This window comes from Mustela lutreola, chromosome 10 (genome assembly GCF_030435805.1).
Source record: "Mustela lutreola isolate mMusLut2 chromosome 10, mMusLut2.pri, whole genome shotgun sequence".
NCBI lineage: Eukaryota > Metazoa > Chordata > Mammalia > Carnivora > Mustelidae > Mustela > Mustela lutreola.
Genome location: NC_081299.1, coordinates 78,542,504 through 78,557,856, shown reverse-complemented (window position 1 = coordinate 78,557,856; position 15,353 = coordinate 78,542,504). Strand labels below are relative to the sequence as shown.

The following is a 15,353-nucleotide window of genomic DNA, read 5'->3' as shown; positions in this document are numbered from 1 at the left end:
CTTTCTCTGTGGGAATGGTAATACCAATACTACTCATTCACTTCACAGGGACTTTGTGGGGTTTAGGGAAGCAATATTTTGGATTTCAGAGGACAGACACTATAGCTATCAAAAACACCATGTTATTTTCTGGTGGTCAGGCAGTGAGTGGTGGACATTGAGCTCTGGATCATCATTGTTTGTGGAGACCAGCAAAGCTGAACCTCTCTAATTCAGACATGATCCCTAATTTCAGGCCATTCCTGTGCTCACCAATTTCTCTTTACCAAATCTTCTCACAGAGACTCTGACTTGTGCCTTTGCCCCTTTCCTACCCCGTCTTCTCGTCAAAATGAACAAAGACAGGACCCTCAGGAGGAAGGCCCAGAAATAAGACTTTTAGCACCCATACTCAGTAATAAGCTTTTATTTTTTTTTATTTTTATTTTTTAAAGATTTTATTTATTTATTTGACAGACAGAGATCACAAGTAGGCAGAGAGGCAGGCAGAGACAGAGAGAGGCGGGAAGCAGGCTCTCTGCTCAGCAGGGAGCGCAATGTGGGGCTCGATCCCAGGACCCTGGGATCATGACCTGAACCGGAGGCAGAGGCTTTAACCCAATGAGCCATCCAGGTGCCCCAGTAATAAGCTTTAAAAGATATGTTTAATTTAAATATATTTGACATATGACCTTGTATAAATTTGAACCGCCACAACATGTTAATTTGATACATTTTTATGTTGTACTATTATTGCCATTACAGTGATACTTAGTACTTCTATCATGTTGCATAATTATCCTTTCTTTTTAGTCATTGGAATAATTAATCAAAAATTTTAACAGTATTTAAAAGTGGTATAAATATTATATTAATACATATAAAAACAGGTTAAGTCATCACAGAGTTTCAAAGTGTAGCTATCAAGGAAACAACTTTAAAAACAGAATGGTGGTCAAGTTTTGGGAGCATTTCACAAATGAAAAAGCTTGTATATAATAAGTGGCACCAATCAATGGCATTCCTGGCTCTCTTTGGCCAAGGAATCTGGATATCTAAAAATGATGATTCTTCTCCAACTTCTCTCTGCCTCTGGTATTGGGTTGGTTTTCTTCAACAACCTGCTGATTGGTCAGGGCAATGAGAAACAGTGTGTGCGTGTTAGCATTCTGAAGGTGGTTTGGAGATTTACTCCCACTGAGTTGATAAACTTCCTCCTTCTTAACGGTTTTCTAAACTCCAATCCTAATCATTGCCTTCTTTCCAAATTCTCTACTTTTGTTGCTCAGGAAATAAAAGTGGCTGTAAACCACAGAGGTTGGTTCTCACCAACTGCTGGATTCAACCTGTAGAAAGAAAACTGGACAAAGTACAGTCAACCCTTTCAGGACCCCAGAGCAACTCCAAAGTGAAGAAAGTGAACTCAGTTTGTATTGTGTAAATTGTACCCTGAGCAGTCTCAGGAAGTATCACAGCTTCCTGATTGCAAACTCAGATAAAGTCGAAGGCCACAGCTGCTAAGGACAAAAGCCACCAACCCCCCAAATGAAGAAAAATGACATCTATAGGCTGCAGTTAGGAGAAAGTCCCATTAGGTATATTAGGGTCTAAAACAGAATTCAGATGAAAGAACTGGTTTTGTGTCTCACACAAATAGAGACCACTTGGAGCTTTGGAAATAGAAGGGGAATGGGGAGATCTGAATGTTCTGGCTTCTAATGTTTTGAAGCAAGTTTCTGCATGGCTGTTTCACTGCATAGCATTTGGAATCTGATGAAGTGTTTCAGGGATATGGGGTGAAATGACAGGAGCCTACATATTGGGAAAATAGTATCCTTTAAAATCTCTTCTCTGCTCAACCTGCTTCCACTGCCTGCTGTTAAATATAAAAGCCACCATGTATTTTCAATATTAAGAGAAAACATTCTGCAGAGTCAAAGGGAGATCAGGTTTGACTGCAAATAGCAGAATTCAGATTCCTTTGCTGACAAATTCCTTTCCTGACTGGATAATCCAATCCTCATTGCTTTATCTGTTCAATGGAAAGAATAATACCTGCTTGTAGGATTATTGTGAAGATCGGAGATTTTATGTGCAAACTGCCTGAACCACAGCAGGCATTCAACATGTGATAGTTATTATGCTATTAGGGTTAACAACAATTGGCTCTGGAATTTATTACCTAGCATTCAATTTGAAAAATAATAGAGCTGGAAATTTCCATTTCTTGTGGTAGTATCGTGGATTAAATATCCTGAACAACCCCTCCAGTTTGAAGCAACTAAAATTCTGCGTAAAAATATTTTTTAATAATTGTAAATACATCCAAAGTAAAGAATTTGTTGATTTCAAAACCAGTGATGAAAGTAGGAATTATGGTCAGGAAACAAGTGCCAAGGCCAGCTATCACCAGACTTTCCTCCTTGACAGCTGTATGAAGCAGAGCATGGAGCCAGGAGTTACAGGAGGCAGACAGAGGTGGAGAATCTGATAGGAAAGCTACCTTATCACACCCTCAGTGCAAGAAATCACACTGCACAGGAGATAATGAAGAAATGCCTATATTGACCTTGGTGCTGGTGGAAGGGACAGAATTCCCCCTTGAGAATTCATAAAGCTGGTTGGTTCTCACATGTGCTTTTGTCAGGATTCATGTGCTTTTGTCAGGATTCATTTTAATTTTTTTTTTTTTAAAGATTTTTATTTATTTATTTGACAGAGAGAAATCACAAGTAGGCAGAGAGGCAGGCAGAGAGAGAGAGAGAGGAGGAAGCAGGCTCCCTGCTGAGCAGAGAGCCCGATGCGGGACTCGATCCCAGGACCCCGAGATCATGACCTGAGCCGAAGGCAGCGGCTTAACCACTGAGCCACCCAGGCGCCCTAAATGGGGGAATTTTAAGTTAAAATTTTAATCTAATTGTAGTTCTACTTTGGTAGCACCCCAGGAAGCTGATAGAAACAAATGCAAATTTCTCAGGAGGAATTTAACTTTAGTTCAGATCTCAAAAGGATTCTTACTGGTTGATTCCAATGAAAATGGACAGCCTTAAAAAAGAAATCACAAAATATACAATGGAAATAAGACACCATGAATGAAAACCATCAGAAACAAATTCTAGCAAATAGAGACACACAAACATTTCAGATGTTGGAACTGACACAAAATATGAAATATCTATGTTTAATATATTTAAGGAAATTAAATGACTATGTGAAATTATGAAGAGAATAATGACAATAAAGAGTGACCAAGCAGATCTGAAAGCAAATAGAACTTCTAGAAATAAAAAAAGAACAAAGAAAAGATAGGATAAGTAGAAAATAAATAGCAAGATGTGAGACTCCAACCTAACCATATCAGTAATTCCATTATATGTAAAGGTGAATGATTTAAACCAGTGTTGTCCAATATACCAGCTACTAGCCACATATGGCTATTGAAATTAGGCTAGTGTGCCTGAGGAACTGATTTTTAAATTTTAATTAATTTTAATAGAGATAAGTGGCTAGTGGCTACTGTATTAATAGCATGTTTCCAAAGAACCCAATTAGGGGAAGCCTGGGTGGCTCAGTTGGTTGAGTGTCTGACTCTTGATTTTGGCTCAGATCATGATCTCAGGGTCATGAGATCAAGCTCTGCATCAGGCTCCAGCTTGCTTAAGATCCTCTCTCTCTTTCTTCCTTTGCCCTTCCCCCTCCATTTGTGCTCTCTTTCTAAAAAAAAAGAAAACAGAAAACAGAAAAAAAAAAAAAAAAACATAAAACAAAGATCCCAATTAGAAGTCAGAGATCTGAGGGTACTTGGTTGTCTCAGTCACTTACATGTCTGACTTCCTCTCAGGTCATGATCTCAGGGTCCTAGGATGAATACATTCATTGGGCTCCATATTAGCTGGGAGTCTGCTTGTCCTTCCCTCTCTCCCTCTGCCACTCCCCATGCTTGTGCTCTCTCTTTCTCCTAATCTCTCTCAAACAAATAAATAAATAAATAAAATCTTTTTGAAAGTCAGAGATTATCTGAGTGGATAGAAAAAGCAAGTTCTAATTATATGCTAATTTAAAAAAAAATTTTATTTTTATTTGTTTAAAGATTTTATTTATTTATTTGACAGAGATCACAAGTAGGCAGAGAGGCAGGCAGAGAGAGGAGGAAGCAGGCTCCCTGTTGAGCAGAGAGCCCGATGCGGGCCTCAATCCCAGGACTCTGGGATCATGACCTGAGCCAAAGGCAGAGGCTTTAACCCACTGAGCCACCCAGGTGCCCCTAAAAAAAAAAAAAAAGATTTTAGATATAGAACCAAATAGGTTAAAAGTAAAAGAATGGAAGGAGATATACCGTGATAACACTAATTAAAAGAAAGCTGGAGTGCCTGCTTTAATGTCAGAAAAAACAGATTTCAGAGCAAAAATATTACCAAAAATAAAAAGAGAATTTCATAGAGATAAAAGAGACAGTTTCTCAAGAAAATGACACAATCACAAATATTATGCAACTAAAAACAGAGCTTTAAAATACATGAAGCAAAACTGACAAAACTGTAAGGAAAATAGATCAATTCATAATGACAGTCAAAGATTTCAACATTACTTTCTCTATAACTGGTAGAATAGACATAAGCAGCAGTATCAAAAAACTTGATTCAAGTGGCCTATAGAGAACATTCCATCCAACAACAGCAGCATACACAATCTTTTAAAGTACACACAGAATATATATTCTTGTTAAAGTAAAAAAAGATATTTGCCAAAACTTCCTTATTCTGAAATATAGGAAAAGTACCAATATACTTACAGTGATTCAAATAATACAAAGTTTATCTCTGATCATAACGGAATTAAATTAGAAATCAATAACTGAAAGATTTTTTTAAAAGATTTTATTCATTTATTTTTTTTATGATTTTATTTAATTTATTTGACATATAGAGATCATAAGTAGGCAGAGAGGCAGGCAGAGAGAGAGAGGAGGAAGCAGGCTCCCTGCCGAGCAGAGCGCCCAATGCAGGGCTTGATCCCAGGATCCTGGGATCATGACCTGAGCCGAAGTCGGAGGCTTTAACGCACTGAGCCACTCAGGCACCCCAAGATTTTATTCATTTATTTGACAGACAGCGAGAGAGGGAACACAAGTGGGGGGTGGGGGGTGGGGGGATTGGAGAGGAAGAAGCACACTTCCTGCCAAGTAGGGAGCCCAATGCAGGGCTCAATCCCAGGACTCTGGGATCATGACCTGAACTGAAGGCAGACGCTTAACGACTGAGCCACCCAGGCACGCTAAGGTATCTTGAAATATCCAAATATTTAGAAACTAAATAATACACTTCTAAGTATCATACAAATCAGAAAAACTAAAAGGGCAGTTAGAAAATATTTTAAACTGATTGTGAAAATATAGCATATCAAAATATGTGGAATTCAGCAAAACAGTGTTTAGAAGGAAATTTATAGCTCCTATATTAGAAAAGAAGAAAATTTTTAAGTTAATAACCTCTGCTTCCACCTTAAGAAACTAGAAAAGGTACAAATTATACCTGAAGTGAACAGAATAAAGGCCATAATAATGATAAGAGCAGAAACCAATGAAATGGAAAACAGAAAAAGTAAACTTCTAACCACACTAATCAGGGATAAAAGAAGACAAATTGCCACATCAAGAATGAGACAATTATCATACGGTTTCACTCACATGTGGAACATAAGGAATAGCACAGAGGACCACAGGGGAAGGGAGAGAAAACTGAAGGGGAAGAAATCAGAGAGGGAGACAAACCATGAGAGACTCTGGACTCCAGGAAACAAACTGAGAGTAACAGAAGGGAGGGGTTGGGAGGAGAAGGGTAGCCGGATGATGGGTATTAAGGAGGGCACGTGTTATGAAGAGCACTGGGTGTTATACACAACTGATGAACTGTTGAAAACTACATCAAAAACTAATGATGTATTCTATGTCGGGTAACAACATAATAAAGATAAAAGAATGAGAGAGGTGGTATAACTACAGAATCTATAGATATTAAATGATAATAAGGAAATGATGAATAATTTGTGTCAATAAATTCAACAACTTAAAAGTGGACCAATCCCTTGAAAGACACAAACTGCCAAAACTCACTCAAGAAATAGATGACTTGAATTAGCTCTCTATCTACTTAAGAAATTGATCTTAGGCCTTTCTGAAGGAAAACGGTGCTCATGACTGCCATGACTGGTAAATTTGACAAAAATTTATGGAAGAAATAATACAGATTTTATAAAAACTCTTTCAGACAAGTGAATAGGAGGGACTATTTCTCATAAGATTCTATGAAGACTGCATTATCCTGATACCCAAACCAAAGAAAGACATTATAAGAAAACTAATATTCCAATATTGGAATATATTCCATGACCAATATTGGAATATATTCCAAAGACCAATATTCCTCATGAACACAGATGTAAGAATTTGTAACAGTTTTACTCAATCAAATCCAACAATACATAAAAAGAATAACAGGGGCACATAGATGGGTCATTCGGTCAAGCATCTTACTCTTGATTTAAAATACATAAATTTATGTTGAAAAAAGATTGTTATTAAAGTTAATATAATTCACCATATTGACAGGCTAAAAAAAACAGAAAACCAGTTGCTTATTTCAGTAGGTGCAGAAAAAGCATTTTGATAAAATTCAACATCTATTTCTCATAAAACCTTTTAGCAAACTAGTAATAGAAGAAACTTTTCTTGACCTAAAGGACATCTATAAAAAAACATACAGCTAATATCATGCTTAGTGGTGAAAAACTGAATTCTGGGGTGCCTGGGTGGCTCAGTGGGTTAAGCCTCTGCCTTCAGCTCAGGTCATGATCTCAGGTCCTGGGATCAAGACCGGCATCGGGCTCTCTACTCAGCAGGGAGCCTGCTTTCCCACTCTCTCTTTGCCTGCCTCTCTGGCTTCTTGTGATCTCTGACTGGCAAATAAATATACAAAATCTTAAAAAAAAAAACAACTGAATTCTTCCCCTCTAAGATGAGGAAAAAGACAAGTGTGTTTGGTCTCAGCACTTCTATGCAACACTGTACTGGAGTTTCTAGTCAGTGCATGAGTCAAGAAAAAGAATTAAGAAATTAAAGGTAAATGAATTAGGAAGGAAGAAAAAAGCTATATTTGCCAACATCCTGATTATCTTTGTGGATAATCTTATGGACTCTACAAAAGAACTTAGAAGAATTATGTGAGTTGAGTACATTTTTAGGATACTTGATCATAGAGCAAAAATCAATTTTATTTTTATATACAGTTGACCCTTGAACAACACAGGGGTTAGGGGCACCGACCGACACCTCACATAAAAAATTTGCATATAACTTTTGACTCTCCCCAAACTAAATTACTAATAGCCTATTGGACCAGAAGCATTACCAATAACAATAAACAGTTGATAAGCATATATTTTGTATGTTATATGTAGTATGTACTGGATTCTTACAATAAAGTAAGCCAGAGAAAGGAAAATATTATTAAGAAATTCGTAAGGGAGGGGCGCCTGGGTGGCTCAGTGGGTTAGGGCCTCTGCCTTCCGCTCAGGTCATGATCTCAGGGTCCTGGGATCGAGCCCCACATCGGGCTCTCTGCTCAACCGGGAGCCTGCTTCCCTTCCTTTCTCTCTGCCTGCCTCTCTGCCTATTTGTGATCTCTCTCTGTCAACTAAATAAATAAATAAAATCTAAAAAAAAAAAAAAAAAGAAATTCGTAAGGGAGAGAAAACACAGTTACAGTACCTGTAAAAAATCATGCATAAGTGGACATACATTTCAAACCTGTGTTGTTTAAGGATCAATTATGTAAGTAGTGAAGAATTAGAAATAAAAATTACAAAAGAGGGGTATCTGAGTGGCTCAGGGGGTTAAGCCTCTGCCTTCGGCTCAGGTCATGATCTCGGGATCCTGGGATTGAGTCCCTCATCGGGCTCTCTGCTCAGCAGGGAGCCTGTTTCCCCTCTCTCTGCTTGCCTTTCTGCCTCCTTGTGATTTCTCTCTCTGTCAAATAAATAAAGAAATAAAATCTTTAAAAATTTTGACAAAATTGAATAAATTTGACAAAAGATGTACAATAACTATATAATGATGACTATAAGACATTGGTGAAAAAAATTAAAGAAGACCTAAAAAGATGGAGAGATAATATATCAAGTTCATGGAATAGAAGACTAGAGATAATTAAAATACCAATCCTCCCCAAACTGACTTATAGATTCAACACATCCCAATCAAAATCCCAACAGACTTTGTTTCTTGATAAATTGACCTGTGGATTCTGAAATTTATATAGAAATGAAAAGGACCTAGAATAACTTTGAAAATAAGACAAACAAAACCAAAAAACCAAAATAAAGTTGTGATACATAAACCACTGGATCTTAAAACTTATTTAAAAACTACAGCAAATGGGGCACCTGGGTGGCTCAGTGGGTTAAAGCCACTGCTTTCAGCTCAGGTCATGATCCCAGAGTCCTGGGATCAAGTCCTGCATTGGGCTTTCGGCTCATCAGGGAGCCTGCTTCCCTTCCTCTCTCTCTCTTTGCCTTCGTCTTTGCCTGCTTGTGATCTCTGTCTGTCAAATAAATAAATAAAATCTTAAAAAAAAAAAAAAAGCTACAGCAATGATGGGGCACCTGGGGGGCTCAGTTGGTCAAGTATCTGCCTTCAGCTCAGGTCATGATCCCAGGTCCTGCGATTGAGTCCCACATCAGGCTCCCTGCTCAGAGGGGAGCCTGCTTCTCCCTCTGCTTGCTCTGCCTGCTCTCCCTGCTTGTGGCTCCCATTCTCTCTCTGACAAATAAATAAATAAAATCTTAAAAAAAAATAAAAAACAAAAAACATCATGACTATAATAAAGAATATCAGTAAATGGGAGTCCATAGAAATTAAAAGCTTTGGCTCTTCAAAGAACACAATTTTTTTTTTTTTTTAAAGATTTTATTTATTTATTTGACAGAGAGAGATCACAAGTAGGCAGAGAGGCAGGCAGAGAGAGAGAGGAGGAAGCAGGCTCCCTGCTGAGCAGAGAGCCCGATGCGGGACTCGATCCCAGGACCCCGAGATCATGACCTGAGCCGAAGGCAGCGGCTTAACCCACTGAGCCACCCAGGCGCCCCAAAGAACACAATTTTAAAAATGAAAAGATAAGCTACAGACTGGGAGAAGATATTTGCAAAATATGTATCTGACAAAATTCTTTTATCAAGAATATGCAGATAATAAGGAGATAACCCAATTTAAAAATAGGTAAAACATTTATTTATTTATTTATTTATTATAGTTAAATTTATATAATTCTGATATTCAATTCCTAAATACTTAGCTTAGAAAAATGAAAGTACATGTCCATAACAAGATGTACCCGAATGTTTGTGGCAACTTTATTTGTAATAGCTAAGAACTGGAAATGCCCAATGACAGGTGAAAAGATGAGAAGACTATGGTGTATCCATACAATGGAGCACTACTCAGCAATAAAAATAAATAAACTATATATAGATCTAACAATGTTTATGGATGAACATCATAATAATTTTGTTGAGAGAAGAAAATCAGACCAGAAAAAAAAAAAGGCATACTGTATCATTCTCTCTCTCTCTCTCTCTCTATATATATATATATATATGTATATATATATATATATTTCTATAAAATTCAAGCTGATCTATAGTGAGAGCAAGTGCTTATTTGGTGAAGGGCAGTGATAGAGAAGAGCCGGAGAAAAGCAGTACAAAAAGACATGAGGGGGATGCCTGGGTGGCTCAGTTGGTTAAGCCACTGCCTTCGATTCAAGTCATGCCCAGGGGTCCTGGGATGGAGTCCCATATCAAGTTTCCCTTGCTTTGCCGGGAGCCTGCTTCTCCCTCTCCCTCTGCCCCTTCCACTGCTTGTGTGCTTGCTCTCTCTCTCTGTGTCAAATAAATAAATAAAATCTGAAAAAAAAAAAAAAAAAAGACATGAGGAAGGACACCTGGTTGGCCCAGTTGGTGAGTGTGCCACCAAGGAGTTGTGAGTGTGAGCCCCATGTTGGGCATAGAGATTACTTTAAAAATAAAATCTTAAAAAAAAAAAAAAAGCCATAAGAAACTTTGAAGGGTAAAGGATTTATTTATTATATTGGTTATAGTGATGGTTTCATCAGTGTATGCATGTGTCAGAATTTATCAAAGTGTACACTTTGAATATGTGCTGAGTATTGTATGTTTATTATGCCTCAGTAAAGTTGTACAAAAATACCTCAGTGCATTAAAAAGAAACCAGACACAGCTGAAGAAAGAATTAGAGAACTGGATTTAAAGTACCTATCCACATGTAGTAGAGTGAGAGAAAAATAAGACTAGAGTATGAAGGTCCAACAGAATTCCAGAAGGATATAAGAATGAGAATGCAGGGGCACCTAGGTGGCTCAGTCAGTTAAGCATCTGTCTTTGGCTCAGGTCATGATTCCAGGGTCCTAGGATGGAGCCCCACATGGGCTCCCTGCTCAGTGAGGAGCTGGCTTCCCCTTCCTCTGCTGCTCTCCCTGCTTGTGCTCTCTCTCACTCAGTCTCAAATAAATAAAAATCTTTTTTTAAAAAATGAGAATGTTAAAGAGCCAGTGTTTCTTAGATCCGGAAAATTCAGTGAATCTCTAACAACATAAGTAAGAAAAAATTATCTCCCAGACACATCATAGTGAACCAGCAGAATACAAATGAATCTGTGAGAGACAGAGAGAGAAACAGAGAGATCTTAAAGTAGCCAAACATGCATCACTCAAAGTCAATCACTAAATGAAATAAAGGATATATACTTTCGCAGAAAAAAAAAATGAAAAGCCTGAGATGTAAAACAAAATAAAACAAAACAAAAAAAACACATGGAACAAAAACATTTTGGTAAGTATGAGGGCATATCTCAGCAAACACTGACTATGAATAACATAATGTAACAACATACTCTTAATTTTTTAAGGGAAAATAGACTAGAATTAAAATACTGGGTTTATCTACTAGCATTAAGATAATCCAAGGTCCTTGATCATTTGGGAGTAAGGTAAAGATATGAACTTCAGATTTTGTTAGATGAGTATGCTAAACTAGCTAGTTTAATCCCTGAAATAATAAATACAAGCACATGTACTTTCCAACCAGTTAGAGAGAAACGGAATTAGAAAAAGAAAAAAAAAAAAATCAATTCAAGAGAAGGCAAAACAAGAAAGAGAAAAGAAAGTAACAGTAATAGCTGGGGTCCTGGGGGGCTCAGACAGTTCAGCATCTACCCTCAGCTCAGGTCATGATCCCAGGGTGCTTGGATTGAGCTCTGTGTCTGGCTCCCTGCTCAGCGGGTGAGCCTACTTTTCTTTCTCTTCCCTGCTCCTGCTCTCTCTCACTCTCTCTCTCTCTCCCTCCCTCAATTAAATAAATGTTTTTTTAAAAGTAATAGTAATAGCATCTAGAAGATTCAGAACAGCATCTTGCATGTTATCATTTTATATATATTAGTGCAATAACTTATTATTACTATGACTGTTATTTCTATTTTGTGTGTCATTCTTGCACAGGGACCATGCTAATCTTCTCTGTATTGTTTCAATTTTATTTTATTTTGTTGATTGGTTTATTGAGAGGTTCAAATTGGATGGTTCTATACTTTCAAATCCTCATTAACTGAAAGAAAGAGGAAATCTCCAAACAGGTTCAGAAATGGTTTTTGCGGGAGTGCCTGGGTGGCTCAGTCAGGTAAGCATCTGCCTTCTGCTCAGGTCATGGTCTCAGGGTCATGGGATCAGGCCCCAGGTCAGGCTCCCAACTCAACGGGGAGTCTGTTTCTCCCTCTCTCTCTGCCCTGCCCCCCTCACTCAGGTATATGTACTCTCTCTCTCTCTCTCTCTCTAATAAATAAGTAAAATCTTGAAAGAAAAAGAAATGGTTTATTGAGGTGAGTGGCCATCTCGCACTCAAAATAAATTCAGGTCCCACCAGGTAGGAAGCAGTGGCTCTTTTCACTCATACTAGAGCCTGACAAACTTGGAGGCCACTGAGCAGGGTCAAAGCAAAGCCTCCACTCAGAGGAGACATGTTAAAGACAACTTTTCTAGCCAGGGTGGAAAAAATTCCAGAGCTCCTAAAAGGAGGCTCAGAGGTCTGCATTAACACACTGGAGTTGGGCTGTTAGTATGTAGGCGGCCCAACAGACCCACTCTCCTTTCCCTGGATTACATAAAGAGTTTTCAAATACCACCCCCACCTCAGCTGACTGTCTTGAATATTAAACTCCTTGAATCTCCCCATTATCATTCTAATTCATAGATGCGAATGCCTACGCTTCATGCATTTTACACACATCATGATACAATGTCCTCCAGGCCTACTTGTAACTCCGGTATGGAAAATAACTGGCTGAGCTTCCAAAGATAAACCTGGTAGGTGTGATAGCTGCTGAGCGAGGAGAGCAGGGAGCCTCCTGGGAAGTTCCTTTGAATTTGGGTGTGGTGTGAGTCCTTCTGGTCCCAAGGATGGTTTTTATCTAATCTGCCTTGAAACTGCTTGGAGGATCCAAAACTGCTTTGATCAATAAAAAACTGCTGAACTACAGTTCCTCCTCTGAAGCTCTTAAAGATTGGGTCTGCCCTGTTGGAAAGCAGTGTCATAGCAAAAGGATATGTGTACAGCATTGTTCACCAGAGCATTGTTTAAAACTGTGGACTATCAGTAAAAACCCATCAGCAAAGTTGCTGGCACACCCTTATATCATAATGCTAGGTATCTGACTTTTTGCAAAGCAAGTCTCTGAGCAGCATATAAACTACGATCCTATTCTGGAAAAAATCAATAGTAACAATAATAAAGTTAGCACATGCAGGCAAAAAAAAGGAGGAACATGTGCCAAAATGTTAACAATGATTATTTGGGATTGGGGGAAGTTGGGATGGAATCTGAGGAGAAACATTTCTCCATTCCCTGACCCCCTGGGATTGATGTTGTACCCTCTCATTAGCCAAGGTGAGGCTTTGGTACCAAGCTGCATTCACGTCAAAGGCTTTTTCCTCCCGACAGACATTTCCTTTCTCTACCTGCAAATATTCCACAGTATGTAACAGCTGCTCAATGCCTTCATTCATTTGTACTGTTCTGTTCTCAGCAGGACATGTACCTGTAGGCATTTGCATATTAAAATACGTGAGGTAGCTCACTGTAATATTTGACCACAACATTTGAAATTTATTTATGTGTTATTTTTGGTTAAACTGACAAAGAAGTCATGTGTTTTTTTTCTATTTTAGAGTTTAAATTTTTAAAAATTTAATGAAATTAAAAATTTCAATATGTGAGGATATTTATTGCAACTGAGAATTTCAAAGTGCTAAGATTAAAATCTGATATAGACAGCTTGCTCAAAATAGATGGCTTGTTCAAAAATTTAAGGTTCCTGTGCCTCTTTAAAGTTTAAACATGTCTACTTGCATACAACTAGAAAAGTTGACCCCAAATATTGCCTCAGTTTCCTTGATGTTACTAAGGAGTGTATGTCCTTTTACTTTGTCTTGAGACCCAGGCTAACAGAGTTTGGCATATTTTCATAGGTTTTTTTGGCTTGAAATTTATTTCATCCATTCCACTCATTCAATAAACATCTATAATTATCATCATTGGTATTAAAAACAATAGCTCACATTTGACAGGTATTTTCTACCTGCTGGTAGTTAATGCCAGCTAACATTTCATTTCCATTTATTACCTGCAGCTCTTAAAATGCCTTCGTTTTGCCTGGCAATGGGGAGCGTACAAAGATAACCTGGACCCTTAAGATATATGAATAATCCAAATACAGTTCTGTGCTCAAAAGCAGGGTCAGATGTAGGGAGTTGACTGCAAGCTGACATGGTCCTTGTAGTCAAGGGAGTTTTGCTGAGGGCTAGCTCCCGCAATCCCTGCAGGTCACTCACTAATTTGTTTGGCTTACATAAGCACTCTGGGTCAAGCTGACACGGTCCTTGAGCTCCTCTGTAAATATGCTTGAGTAAACTCTTTTGTTTTTAAGCAAGGCTGTCACGTGGGACTTGTGGTCCTCTGACCTCAAGCTCCTTGATAAACATTCTTGTTATTGAACTATAAAATAAAGTCTCTCATGCATGTTGGGGCTCCACTGGGTCATCAGCCCATCAGATCACCTCCTGATCCCAGCTTTCTGACTCGTTTTTCTTAATTTCCCACCATTCTCTCTCTCTCTCTCTCTCTCTCTCTCTCTCTCTCTCTCTGCCTCCCCTGGGACTTCTTGTGCTGGTCCCTGACAGTCAGATACCAGGTTAAAGTAATTCCTAGACTGAATAACTGACTTCCCAAGAAGGAAATCAAGGAAGCTTCATGAGGGAGTTGGCATTATAATTGAGTCTTTCAGTAAAGGATTTGGTCATCTGGAGAAGGAAGAGGGACATTCCAGATAAAGGCAGAAAGGCAGAGGTAGGACTCTGCAGGGCATGTGCTGGGTCCTTGGTATAGTGAGGGCTAAAGCACATGGTACCTGAAGGGAATGCACAGGAAAGAAGTCTTAAGGGGCAGAATCAGTGAAGGACCAGCGAATCATTTATCCTAACACTCATTTTATAGATAAAAACACTAAGGCCTACAGAAAAGGGAAATCCCCTCAGTTATTCAGTAGTGGGGATGGAATTAGACTTTGAGCTCTCTTGGCTCCCATGACTGAGCTTCCAGTTATAGTGGATCGGATCAAGGAGTGCCTAGAATGCCAGGGTAGAGGTACGTGGCCATCTCAATGCAGAGGGGAAACCCTGAAAGTTTTGAGGAGGTTGTGACTAGCAAAGGTGACACAGGGACTAAAGTAATTGGAAGGTTTCTAGGCTAAGTGACTGGAAAGCTGAAAATTATATTTTGATAAATGGCTTCTGTTAATAGAACCAGATTAAAAACCATCGGTCCTTCTCAAAGTAACTATTTGATTAATGTAACCTTTTTTAAAATGTCATGTGTTTAACATTCTTGTTAAAGAGTAAATTAAGGAAGGTTGGAGCAAACAGGACAATCTGTAATGGGTGTCAAATGCTCAATTTGCCTCCTCTGATTGTTTCTGCCCTTGGGAAACAAAATTTCTATCACTTGAGTCCACAACTTCATGTACTTTGTATTCTCTTTACATTTGAAAAAGAGATAGAATATTGACTTTCATTTTTAAAAAGTTTTTTTTAAGTAGAAGCTTATTTTAGTTACATTTATTTTTAGTTCTGCTTTCCTCACAAGCAGCATTTCCTAGTACTGAATGAAATAGCAAAGAGGATCAATCTAAGAGGTCACCTTTAGCCACAGACACGTAAAACCTCCCCAGTCGGCACCAAGAATCTCATTCTTGCATC

The 15,353-nt window shown here is 38.4% G+C and overlaps 1 pseudogene; it reads right to left on the bottom strand.

Annotated features, from left to right (window-relative positions):
- Positions 1–11,501: 11,501 nt before the first annotated feature.
- On the bottom strand, positions 11,502–11,585 carry LOC131810642 (U6 spliceosomal RNA; annotated as a pseudogene).
- Positions 11,586–15,353: the final 3,768 nt, after the last annotated feature.